We start from the raw sequence: 13,460 nt of genomic DNA, 5'->3' as shown, positions 1-13,460 counted from the left end.
AAACTGAAGAGATTTGCCCAAGGTGGAGCTGGGATTAGAACCCATATCCTCTGACCCCAGGCCCCTTCTCTTTCCAGTAGACCACACTGTGTGTAGAGCACTGTAGTAAGCACTTGGGGAGAGTACAATATAAGAGTTCTGATAGTCATGTTCAACTGCCCAAATATCCAACTATCCGTAGCTAAGAAAGTCTCCTCTCTGTTTCTTCTGCCTCTGATTACTGTGTCCACATAATTGTCCCGGAACATCTGAGCTTCAAAGAAAAGAAGGTGCACATTCCTGGGCAGGTGATGCCTGCTGGACTTGACCCAAGAAAGGGCCCGGGCTGCTGGGGAGAAGGGAAATCGGGCCAGAGAAATCAGGCCCCACTGCCCTGGCTCACGTGCCCATGGGCAAAGGCGAGGACTCGACTGCAAACATTGCCCTCGGGCATGTAGGTAGGTAGGCATCCAGACACTGAAATGACCAACAGGGTGCTATTCTTCTTGCCTGGGAGCCCGTTGTTGGGTAGGGACCATCTCTATATGTTGCCGACTTGTACTTCCCAAGCCCTTAGTACAGTGCTCTGCACACAATAAGTGCTCAATAAATACCATTGAATGAATGAATGAATTCAGGGTCTAGACGCCCCTCTGACTAGTTCTCCGGTGACCATTTTGCAGTGGGCCCCGTCCCAACGGTCAGATTACAGGGACAGGTCAGCCAGAGCTGCTCTTTGGAAACAGGTCACTTTGAGCACAAGAAAAATTCCCCCAACATGCCCACAGATGTGGTCTAGTTTTTTATTAATTACAGGAGAACAAGGCATCTTGGGGGGGGGGGGGGGTGAGATTAATAATAATAATGATAACTCTGGTATTTAATAATAATAATAATGGCATTTATTAAGTGCTTACTATGTGGAAAGCACTGTTCTAAGTGCTGGGGGGTTACAAGGTGATCAGGTTGTCCCTCGGGGGCGCTCACAGTCAATCCCCATTTTACAGATGAGGTAACTGAGGCACAGAGAAGTTAAGTGACTTGCCCAAAGCCACACAGCTGACAATTGGCAGAGCAGAATTTGAACCCATGACCACTGTCTCCAAAGCCCGTGCTCTTTTCACTGAGCCATGCTGAAGCACTTATATGTCAAGCACCATTCTAAGTGCTGGAGTAATGATAATAATAATAATGTTATTTGTTAAATGCTTACTATGTGCCAGGCACTGTTCTAAGCACTGGGGTAGATACAAGATAATCGGGTTGGACACAGTCCCTGTCCCACATAGCTCTCACAGTCTTAATCCCCATTTTACAGATGAGGTAACCGAGGCACAGAGGAGTTAAGGGACTTGCCCAAGGTCATATGGCAGTCAAGTGGCAGAGCTGGAATTAGAACCTATGACCTTGTGACACCCAGGCCCGCGCTTTATCCACTAGGCCATGCCGCTTCTCTGCTGCTAAATACAAAGTAATCATGTTGGACATAGTCCAAGTAGAGTGGTGAACAGGGATTGGATCTCCATTTTACAGATGAGGAAACTGAAGCACAGAGAAGTCAAGTGCCTTGACCACAGTCACACAGCGGGTGATGATGGAGTAGGAATTAGAACCCAAGTCCTCGGGTTCCTCCTCTAGGTGAGTGAGGAAGGAGGTGATGAAGTTGGGGGCCTGAGGGAGAGAGCTTAGGGCATTGCCTCTCTCCTCTGGAGACTTCTGATTTGTGGGAATTTTAAGGGTAGAAGGTAAGTGAGAAAGAGGAGTTTGTTAAACCACCGTAATGGAGAAGCCGGGATGCAAAGACTCCAGAGGACCTGGAAAGTATGAAATCAAAGGGGAAAGGTGACAGGTCTACAACCAGTCAGACAGTAGTAAAACTAGGTCATCAAAGGCCCTGGAATGTACAGACTGTCAGGAGTGAAGTTAATCATGAAAGGGTCATCATCATAAACAGTGTCGTAAATCATATCGAATTAGCCAAGTTGTTGGCTGGGATCCTGACTTCCTACTCTATTGTACTCTCTCAAGTGCTTAGTACACTGCTCTGCATACAGTAAGCACTCAATCAATACGATTGATTGGTGTTAATATATTAATTCATTCATTCAGTCAATCGTATTTATTCATTCATTCAATCGTATTTATTGAGCGCTTACTGTGTGCAGAGCACTGTACTAAGGGCTTGGGAAGTACAAGTTGGCAACATATAGAGACCGTCCCTACCCAACAGCAGTCTCACAGTCTATTCCTGTTTTCATTCATTCAATCACATTTATTGAGCACTTACTGTGTGCAGAGCACTGTACTAAGCGCTTGGGAAGTACAAGTCGGCAACATATAGCCACGGTCCCTACCCAACAATGGGCTCACATTCTAGAAGACCATTTTCTAAGTGTCTGTGGAACTATCCTTTGATTGTGAGCCCCTTGAGGCACATCCCAGAGTCTGTATCTGAATTTTGTTAACCCCAGCATTTAATAGTGTTGGACCCAAGGTAAGTACTTAAAAATATTATAACAACCACGATAATCATTACTAAGAATGAATGAGAATCTACCATGTTCTGGGGACCTACTGTGCAGGGAGAAATCTCCTGAGTTTGTACAGAGTGCAGAGTTCTGTACTGGCTGCTTACTGCATGCAGAAGACTCTACTGAGCACCTACTGTGTGCAGAGCACTGTGCAAGGCATTTTAGGACACACAGATAATATTAAATTATAATAATTGTGGCATTTGTTAAGCGCTGACTGTGTGCCAAGCGTCATACTAAGCGCTGGGGTGGATAAAAGCAAATCGTGTTGGGCACAGTCCCTGTCCCAGATAGGGCTCACGGTCTCAATCCCCGTTTTAGAGATGATGTAACTGAGGCACAGAGGAAGTGAAATGACTTGCCCAAGGTCACACTGCAGACACTTGGCCGAGCTGGGATTAGAACCCACAACTGTGGAATCCCAAGCCCATGCTCTTGCCACTAGGCAATGCTGCTTCTAATAATAATTATGATATGTGCTTACTAGGTGCCAAGTACTGTGCTAAGCATTGGGGTACCTACAAGGTAATCAGGATGTGTCATGGGGGGCTAACAGTCTTCATCCCCATTTGACAGCAGGGACTGTCTCTATATGTTGCCAACTTGTACTTCCCAAGCTCTTAGTACAGTGCTCTGCACACAGTAAGCGCTCAATAAATACGGTTGAAAGAATGAATGAATGAATGAATGACAGATGGGGTAACTGGGCACAGAGAAGTTAAATGCCTTGCCCAGGTCACACAGCTGAAAAGTGGCAGAGCTGGGATTAGAACCCACGTCCTCTGCCGTGGTCTTGCCACTAAGCCAAGCTGCTTCTCTAGCCAAGCTGAGTTCATGTATTCCCTTGAAAGACCACAGATACAGTATGGACAGATAGCAAATGCTGTTTGCTAGTAGAGAAGCAGTGTGTCCTAGAAGAAAGAACCTGGGCCTGAGAATCAGAGGACCTGGGTTCTAATCCTTGCTCTGCAACTTACCTGCTGTGTGTGACCTTGGGTTAATCAGTTCACTTCTCTAGGTCTCAGTTACCTCATCTGTAAAATGAGGATCAAGTCTGTGAGCCTCATGTGGGACATGGACTGTGTATCTTGTGATTATCTTCTAGGCTGTGAGCCTGCTGTTGGGTAGGGACCGTCTTTATATGTTGCCAACTTGTACTTCCCAAGTGCTTAGTACAGTGCTCTGCACACAGTAAGAGCTCAGTGAATGTGATTGAATGAATGAATGAATGAATCTTGTATCTACCCCAACAGTTAGTACAGTGCCAGGCACATAGTAAGTTCTTCACAAATACAATTAAAATAAAATAAATGCTAGACCTGCTAAATTATTGCCTTGCATTCTGGTGCGCTTCCTTTGAACTTGGATCTGTCCCCTTTAAGCACTTGATTTTTGCCACTCTTACCCGCAGTCTTGTCTTATGCCATCGAGTCATCTCTGACCCATAGCGACGCCATGGATACATCTATCCCAGAACGCCCCACCTCCAATCTCTAATCATTCTGGCAAAAATAAGGAAGTGGTTTACCATTTCCTCTTTCTGTGGAAGGGTCAACTTGAGTCTCCACCCTCAACTCTCTTCCATGCCGCTGCTGCCCAGCACAGGTGAGTTTTGACTTGTAGCAGATCGTCTTCCACTCACTAGCCACTGGCCAAGCTAGGAATGAAATGGATGGGCCTCTGCTTGATTCTCCCTCCCATAGTTGAGACTGGTAGAGTGCTGGAAACTCTAATGCACATATCTGTAATTTATATTAATGTCTGTCTCCCTCTCTAGACTGTAAGTTCCTTGTGGGCAGGTAGTGTGCCTACCAGCTCTGTTGTATTACACTCTCCCAAGAACTTACTTAAAAGTATTTTGCACACCATAAGTGTTCAGTAAAAAACATTGATTGATTGATTGATTGGAGAGCTTTTGTGTGCTGGAGAGGTCCTTATCTCTTTGCCCCTGGGATCCTGGTGGAAGGGAAGAGGCCCCAACACAGGGTAGAAATCGGTTTCCGCCTCATGCCTCTAGACTATAAGCTTGTTGTGGGCAGGGATTGTGTCTACCAACACTGTGTCCCCCTCCTACATCACCCTGCTACTCTTCTAATACAACCCAGCCCACAAACTTAGTTCTTCTAATGCTAACCTTCTCACTGTACCTCGATCTCATCTACCCCACTGCCGACCTCTCACCCACACCTTATCTCTGGCCTGGAACACTCTCCCTCCTTATATTAGACAGGTAATTCCTCTCCCCCACATCAAGGCCTTATTGAAGGCACATCTCCTCCAAGAAGCCTTCCCTGACGAAGCTCTCCTCTCCTCTTCACCCACTCTCTTCTGTGTTGCACTAATTTGCTCCCTTCATCATCCTCCCTCCAATCCCCACAGCTCTTACATATATATCTGCATATAGAGAAGAGCATGGCTTAGTGGAAAGAGCCCGGGCTTGGGAACCAGAGGATGTGGGTTCTAATTTGGGCTCCACCACTTGTCTGCTGTGTGACCCTGGGCAAGCTATTTAACTTCTCTGTGCCTCAGTTCCCTCATCTGTAAAATAGAGGTTAAGACTGTGAGCCCCACGTGGGGGAATCTGACTACCTTGTAATCATTCATTCATTCAATTCAATCATATTTATTGAGCACTTACTGTGTGCAGAGCACTGTACTAAGCGCTTGGGAAGTATGAAGTACGACATATAGAGACGGTCCCTACCCAACAGCGGGCTCACAGTCTAGAAGGGGGAGACAGACAACAAAACAAAACAAGTAGACAGGTTTATCTACCCCAACACTTAGAACAGTGCTTGGCACATAGTAAGTGCTTAACAAGTACCATTACTATTATTATTATTATTACTGTATATCTGTCATTTATTTCCTTATTTATATTACTGTCTGTCTCCCCCTCAAGACTGTGAGCTCGTTATGGGCAGGGAATGTGTCTGTTTGTGTTATAACGTACTTTTCCAAGTGTTTAATACAGTGCTTGGCACACAGTAAGCTCTCAATAAATATGACTGAATGAATGAAGGAAGGAAGGAATACTGTTATATTTGTTATATTTTACTCTCTCAAGCGCTTAGTACAGTAAACACACAGTAGTGCTCAATAAATATGATTGATTGATTGACTGATCGATTGGTCAGCAGCTGGGACAAGAGGAAGGCTTTCTTCCTTGATCCCTGGCTGGGAGCGATGGGAAGATCCTGAGGGGACTCCACAATACAGCACGCTTTTCTCTGCCCTGCCAGGCTCTGGGGAGACACCGATCAGGCGGTGCCATTTGGCTGGAATCAAAACGCGGAAAACAAGGCTGCCAATTACCATCCTTAATGAAGAACCCGGAGTCAGCAGGAAATATCATGCAATAAATTCAATGGGAAGAGAAACAAGCAACTCCATCAAAATAAGGTGCTGATTAGTTTTGGTACTTGAATAACTGAGCACAAACCAGGATGCAGGAACAGCATCCTCTTGAAAGGCAGCATCTGGAGTCTTTGTCAACTATATTGCAAACAACCTATAGCATTAAAGTCGGTAGCCGCCATAACACGCATACACCCTTTTCCCCATCAACTTCAAATTCAGTTTTTCGATAGCTACCGAAACCAGCGGTACCAAGGGGAACTGGATGATAACGTTCGAAACTATGTACAAAATAACTTACGACATCTCCTTCTTTTTGCGAGAGAATCTTTCTGAATTTTAATTTCCCATCCAGCCGGGGTTCTAAAACCCCTTGCCATATGGTAGGGGTTAGGGCTATTGATCTGCACTAGAGAATTCCCTCTCTAATTGAAGAGCACCAGCAACCAGAGAACTTAAACACTGCAACACTGTAGTGACATTATTCTACTAGGCCCTGTCCAATTTTCCAAACCAGCTGCCTCTGTGTACTAAAGCAGCTTTCATTATGGTGTCTTCCTTTCTCTCCCCCAGGAAAGCCTCTTCCTGCCTGTTGAAACTCTGAATAATTCAAGCCCGTGTTAATAAACTGCCTACCCTGTTCTGCTCGGCTAACTAAATTGTACCAGCTGGTTCTCTCCTCTATGCTTCGGCCCCACCCCTGCTCCCTCAACCCTCTCCGTGCTGAAACCTCCAAGCCCCCCTTTCTCGGTGCTTTACACCTTCTCTCAGAGGCGAAGCACCATTGACTTTTGGCGGAAGTCCATCCCATCGTTAGAGGCTCTCCAGCTCAACTCAGATCTAGTGCGGAGTCTCTTCTCTCAATGTGGAGGGTAGTGTCTGAACCTCACTTGAAATTGGAGCAATACCACTTGCTTAACCACCCCCCAGATTGAGTTGATAAACTGGATTTGTGACTCCCTTTCACCTCTCCCCACCCAAGAATCAATAAGAGAATTCCTTCTGAGCCCTTTGAATTGAAATCACCAACAGGATTTGTGATTGCCATCGAACTCTCGCCCAAATTCTGCCTCTGCCCTGGTACGCCCTCCTTCTTCATATAATAATCAATAATAATTATGATACTTGTTAAGTGCTTAGTATGTGCCAAGTGCTGTTCTAAGCACTGGGGTTGATACAAATTAGTCAGGTTGGACAGAGTCCCTGTCCCACGTGGGGTTCACACACTTATCCCCATTTTACAGATAAGGTAACTGAGGCACAGAGAAGTGAAGTGACTTGTCCAAGGTCACACCGCAGACATGTGGCAGAGCCTGAATCAGAACTCAAGTCCTTCTGCTCAGGCCTGTGCTCTATCCACTAAGCCACACTGCTTCACTCTCTGAAAGATGATCATTCTCCCCTCCTTCAAAACCTTGCTAAAGGAACATTGCCTCCAAGAGGCCTTCCCTGACTAGGCCCTCATTTCCTCTACTTCCGCTCCCTTCTGCGTCTCCCTGATGTGCTTCCTTAGTCACCCCACCCCTCCCTCAGCCCCACAGCACTTATGTACACATCTGTAGTTTATTTATTTATATTAATGTCTGTCCCCCTCTAGACAGTAAGCTCCTTGTGGGCAGGAGACAAGTCTACCAACTGTGTCATATTGTACTTTCCCAATTGCTTAGTACAGGGCTCTGCTCACAGTAAACACTCAATATATAGTATTGATTGCTTGACTGCTTCACATGCCTGCAGAGGCATTCAAATTGCAGACCGTGCTTTGATCAGTTAAGGATTTGTTTGAAAACACAATGTCCGTATTTTCTTTTTCTGGTCTAATTCTCATCTTGTCTTTGCATTTTGGACCTTTAGCATCTCAGTAACGAACAGTGCCCTGCACACAGTAAGTGCTCAATAAATACGACTGAATGAATGACCCAGTCCCCAACTCTCCACCCCAGGTACGTTTTTCCTTTAGGTCTGGAAACATTCCCCCTGTTCTCCACTGGAATAAAGCTACTGACTGTCAATCTCCCTCTAAATCTTGAGTAAGATCTCAGAAGATTTGTCCAGGATTTATAATGCATGACTAGAGTCAGCCTTCTTCCTTCTAAACTCTCTTTAATAAATGAAGGGTCCCACTTGAAAAGACATAGCAGATGTATCATACACGCCCAAGCTCTTAGTACAGTGCTCTGCATATAGTAAGCACACAATAAATACCATTGATGATGAGGAGGAGGATGATGAGGAGGAAAAGAGGCAAAGTCCCATGTCCTTCCTCAGGTTCATTCATTCAATCATATTCATTCAATCGTATTTACTGAGTGCTTACTGTGTGCACAGCACTGTACTAAGCACTTGGAAAGTACAATTCCTGCCCACAACGGGCTCACAGTCTAGAAGAGGGGAGACAGACATCAAAACACGTACAAAGGCATCAATAGCATCAATTTAAATAAATGGAATTATATAAATATACACATCATTAATAAAATAAATAGAATTATAAATATGGACATATATACACACAAGTGCTGTGGGGAGGGGAGGGGGGTGGAGCAGGGGAAGGGAGTGGGAGCAATGGGGAGGGGGAGGGGAGCAGAGGAAAAGGGGGGCTCAGTCTGGGAAGGCCTCCTGGAGGAGGTGAGCTTTCAGTAGGGCTTTGAAGGGATGAAGAGAGTTAGTTTGGCAGATGTGAGGAGGGAAGGCATTCCAGGCTAGAGGTAGGACGTGGGCCAGGGGTTGACGGCGGGACAGGTGAGAATGCGGCACAGTGAGGAGGTGAGCAGCAGAGGAGCAGAGTGTGTGGGCTGGGCTGTAGAAGGAGAGAAGGGAGGTGAGGTAGGAGGGGGTGAGGTGATGGAGCGCTTTGAAGCTCCAATAGTGAGGAGCTTTTGCTTGATACAGAGTCCTGACCAGGGCTATAAAATGCAAAATGGGGCCTTGTTTGAACTGCTCAATTTCACCAATGAGTGAGAAAGTGGATTGGGCACCCATTTTGCTTATTCCAATGATCATGTCTTCTCTGGGGAATGAGAAAGTTGATGACAGGTTCTTACTCTGATAATAATGATGGTATTTGTTAAGCACTTTCTATGTGAGAAGCACTGTTCTAAGCGCTGGGGTAGAAATAAGGTAATCAGGTTGTCCCAGGTGGGGCTCACAGTCTTAAACCCCATTTTACAGATGAGGTAACTGAGGCACAGAGAAGTTTAGTGGCTTGCCCAAGGTCCCACAGCAAACAAGTGGCAGAGCCAGGATTAAAACCCACATCCTTTGACTCTCAAGCCCACACTGTTTCCTCTAAACCAGCTGCTTCTCTGATCCATCTTCATTAGCAGAGCCCCGATTTACATAACGCGATCCTTTACCATCACCCCCTTGGAGCAGAAATGTCAGCCCCAAGAGGGACTAAGGGACTTCAGGGAGCCCCACGGCTGTAGTTCAACCCTTTCCGGAGCTTGCTCCTGGGAGGAACTCAACGCGGGATAATAATAACTGTGGTATTTGTTAAGCACTTACCTTGTGCCATGCACTGTTCTAAGCACTGAGGTAGAAACTAGATATTCAGGTCAGACTCAGTCCCCGTCCCACATGGAGTTCATAGTCTAAGTGATGAGGGATGTCCAAGAGTCTCTCCACCAGGGTGAAGAGACTTTAAAGCACTCAATCACTCAAGCATTGAAGCGCTCAAATCACCTTGCCACCCTCCTACTTCACCTCGTTCTAATCCTAACCTTCTCACTGTACCTCGCTCGATCTCGTCTATCTCGCTGCCGACCTCCCTGCTACTAAGCTCTTGGGAGGGTACAATATTACAATAAATAGGCACATTCCCTGCCACATTGAGCTTACAGTCTAGAATTGGAGACAGACATTAATATAAATAAATATAATTACAGACATGTACATAAGTGCTGTGGGGCTCGGAAGGGGGATGAATAAAGGAAGCAAGTCAAAGTGGCACAGAAGGGAGCGGGAGAAGAGGAAAGGAGGGCTTAGTCAGGGAAGACCTTTTGGAGGAATTGTGCCTTCAATAAGGCTTTGAAGGTGGGGAGAGTCATTATCTGTCGGATATGAAGAGGGAAGCGGTTCCAGGCCAGAAGCAGGATGTGGGCTAGACTGTAAGCTCAATGTGGCAGGGAATGTGTCTATTTATTGTAACATTGTACCCTCCCAAGAGCTTAGTACAGTGCTCTGCACACAGTAAGCTCTCAATAAATGCGGTTGACTGACTGACTGATGCCTCTCCACTGAAGGGACAGCCTGCTGTGGGCTGAAAGGAAGACTAAAAATCAAGGCTTGAATTGGTGTTTTCAAAAAAAGTATTCTGCCTCACAGGAAGATGTGTGACATTTCTCAACTCGAATTGACAAATTAATTTTCCTCCCATTAAGAAAGAAAAGGCTTAAGAGAAAAGGGTGGTCATAAAATGTTTTAACCTCAATAAGTGATTTTTGAAAGCTATTGGGGAAAAGGAAAATTCTAAGACCATGTGAAATGACATGATTAGGCAACTAACACACATACTCTAATTACCACACTGTGTTCCCGCTGTAGGACTGTGTGGTGACAGAATCATTTCCATTAGGGAATCATGAAATCTGAGCCATAATGGGTGCGAGCTAGACATTGCTGGTGTAATGAGGACTTTATTCAAATGCAGTAAAAGCAAATTGGCACTGGGAACCTCTTAGATCGGGGAAGTGAAAGAAATAATGGGTATAAAATGTAGCTAGGCTGAGCAAGGGAAACTTAGTGACTTCATAAAGTTAGAAGAGAAGAAAAGTAAAACCCAAAATGAGGGCGAGGGTTCAATCTTCTCAGTGAGTTCAATTTTACTCCATCAGTTCACCTGATGCTCTTTGAAAGGTCACAGACAAATGAGGTTCTAATAGATTAATTAAAAGAAAAGATCACTTTTGGTTTCTGATCATTTAGTTTAAAGCTCATTTACCCACACTTAATTACATAAGATGCCGCAATTGAGCTGGATCATCAGAAAACTGGAAATTTTCTTGACACTTTCTGAGTACTGCAGTGCTTACTTTGCACTCCATTTGACTATGAGCTCGTTGAAGGCAGAAATCAAGTCTTTGCCTTCTTCAGTCTGTTCATTCATTCAATCATATTTATTGAGCGCTTACTGTGTGTAGAGCACTGTACTAAGTGCTTGGAAAGTACAATTCAGTGAAAAATAGAGACAATCCCTGTCAGCAATGGTTCCTCAAATTGTTAAGACTGTACAGTACTCTGTAAACCTTCTAGATTGTGAGCCCAGTGTTGGGTAGGGACCATCTCTATTTGTTGCCGATTTGTACTTCCTAAGCACTTAGTACAGTGCTCTGCAAACAGTAAGCATTCAGTAAATATGATTGAATAAATGAATGAAACAATATGCTCCTGGTATGTTGCCAACTTGTACTTCCCAAGCGCTTAGTACAGTGCTCTGCACACAGTAAGTGCTCAATAAATACGAATGATTGATTGATTGATTGGTACAGTTCACTTCACTCAGTAGGTACATATGTATTCATTTATTATATTAAGGATATGTCTGTATCCAGTGTGGCTCAGTGGAAAGAGCCCAGGCTTTGGAGTCAGAGGTCATAGGTTCAAATCCCGGCTCCACCAACTGTCAGGTGTGTGACTTTGGGTAAGTCACTTAACTTCTCTGTGCCTCAGTTACCTGATCTGTAAAATGGGGATGAAGACTGTGAGCCCTGTGTGGGAAAACCTGTTCACCTTGTAACCTCCCCAGCGCTTAGAACAGTGCTTTGCACATAGTAAGCACTTAACAAAATGCCATTATTATTATTATTATTATTTATCTATTTTGATGGTATTGACACCTGTCTACTTGCTTTGTTTGGTTGTCTGTCTCTCCCTTCTAGACTGTGTGCCTGTTGTTGTATAGGGATTGTTTCTATATGCTGCCTATTTGTACTTCCCAAGTGCTTAGAACAAGTACTCTGTACACAGTAAGTGCTCAATTAATATGATTGAATGAATGAATACTCAAGACAGTGCTCTTCAGACAGACCCTGTGGGTCAGAACAATGCTCTGCTTAGAATAGGTGCTCCGGAGAGTGCTCCACAAACAGCGGGTGCCTGGTAAGTGCTCTGCACAGTCAACCTAAGGGATAATTCCATTACAACTCAAAATCATATTATGTGTACATTCAAAGACCTGGAGACTGGCTTGAATGGGGATCTCAGTTTTCAAGAGTTGCATAGGGGAAGACAGCCTCATAGGGTATTTTGATGATATTAAATCTCTCAGAAGTTTCAAAAAAGGAGAAAAGAAAGAAAAGCCGCAGGAACAAAGCAGCGTGGCTCAGTGGAAAGAGCATGGGCTTTGGAATCAGAGGTCAGGGGTTCAAATCCCGGCTCTGCCAAGTGTCAGCTATGTGACTTTGGGCAAGTCACTTAACTTCTCTGTGCCTCAGTTACCTCATCTGTAAAATGGGGATTAAGGCTGTGAGCCCCCCATGGGACAACCTGCTCACCTTGTAACCTCCCCAGCGCTTAGAACAGTGCTTTGCACATAGTAAGCGCTTAATAAATACCATCAGTATTATTATTAACGCTGACATTTCTCTTAGAATTCATTCTACATTGCTTGTTAAATGCTACAACCTCACTCTCATTCATTAATTAATTAATTCATTCATTCAATTGTATTTATTAAGCGCTTACTGTATGCAGAGCACTGTACTAAGCACTTGGGAGGTACAAGTCGGCAACATATAGAGACTGTCCCTACCCAGCTTAGTATACACCGGGCTTTGGAGTCAGAGTCATGGGTTCAAATCCCGGCTCAGCCACATATCTGCTGTGTGACCTTGAGCAAGTCACTTAACTTCTCTGAGCCTCAGTTACCTCATCTGTAAAATAGGGATTAAGACTGTGAGCCCCACGTGGGACAACCTGATCACCTTGTATCCCCCCCAGCACTTAGAACAGTGCTTTGCACATAGTAAGCACTTAACAAATGCCATTATTATTATTATTATTATTATTATTATTATTGTGCTCTGCACACAGTAAGCACTCAATAAATGCAACTGAATGAATGAATGAATAGAAGGGGGAGACAGACAACAAAACAACGCATGTAGACAGGTGTCAAAATCATCAGAACAAATAGAATTATAGCTATATGCACATCATTACCAAAATAAACAGAATAGTAAATATTAATAGGTATCTCCCCTACCTTCCACCCCACAACTGGAAACTGCCAATATCACCAGCAAATGAAAATTAGGACAGTGCAAGCAGCAGGCCAGAAATGGGAGTATTATCTCATTGGGTGAGAAATTCACAGCCGGAAAAACAGAAAGAGTAACTGCTAGAGGTGACAGGCCTGGGCTGACCCTTCCTTTAAGAATCTAAGCCACAAGAAAGGTGAGTTCAGTGGTTTCTCAACAGGGGATGATGAGGGTCAATGGTGAAGATCAGTGGTGTCTGGATCGGAGTTGCCTCCTGCAAGCGAACACAGACCATCTTGCCCCAGCCTGAGTAGAGAACAGCTTGTTTATCCTTCCAGAACAAGGAGATTTGGGTCAGGGATGGTTCCCCCAAGAACAAATCATCAGTGGAGGG

Source organism: Tachyglossus aculeatus, chromosome 2 (genome assembly GCF_015852505.1).
Source record: "Tachyglossus aculeatus isolate mTacAcu1 chromosome 2, mTacAcu1.pri, whole genome shotgun sequence".
NCBI lineage: Eukaryota > Metazoa > Chordata > Mammalia > Monotremata > Tachyglossidae > Tachyglossus > Tachyglossus aculeatus.
This window is presented reverse-complemented; position numbering follows the sequence as displayed.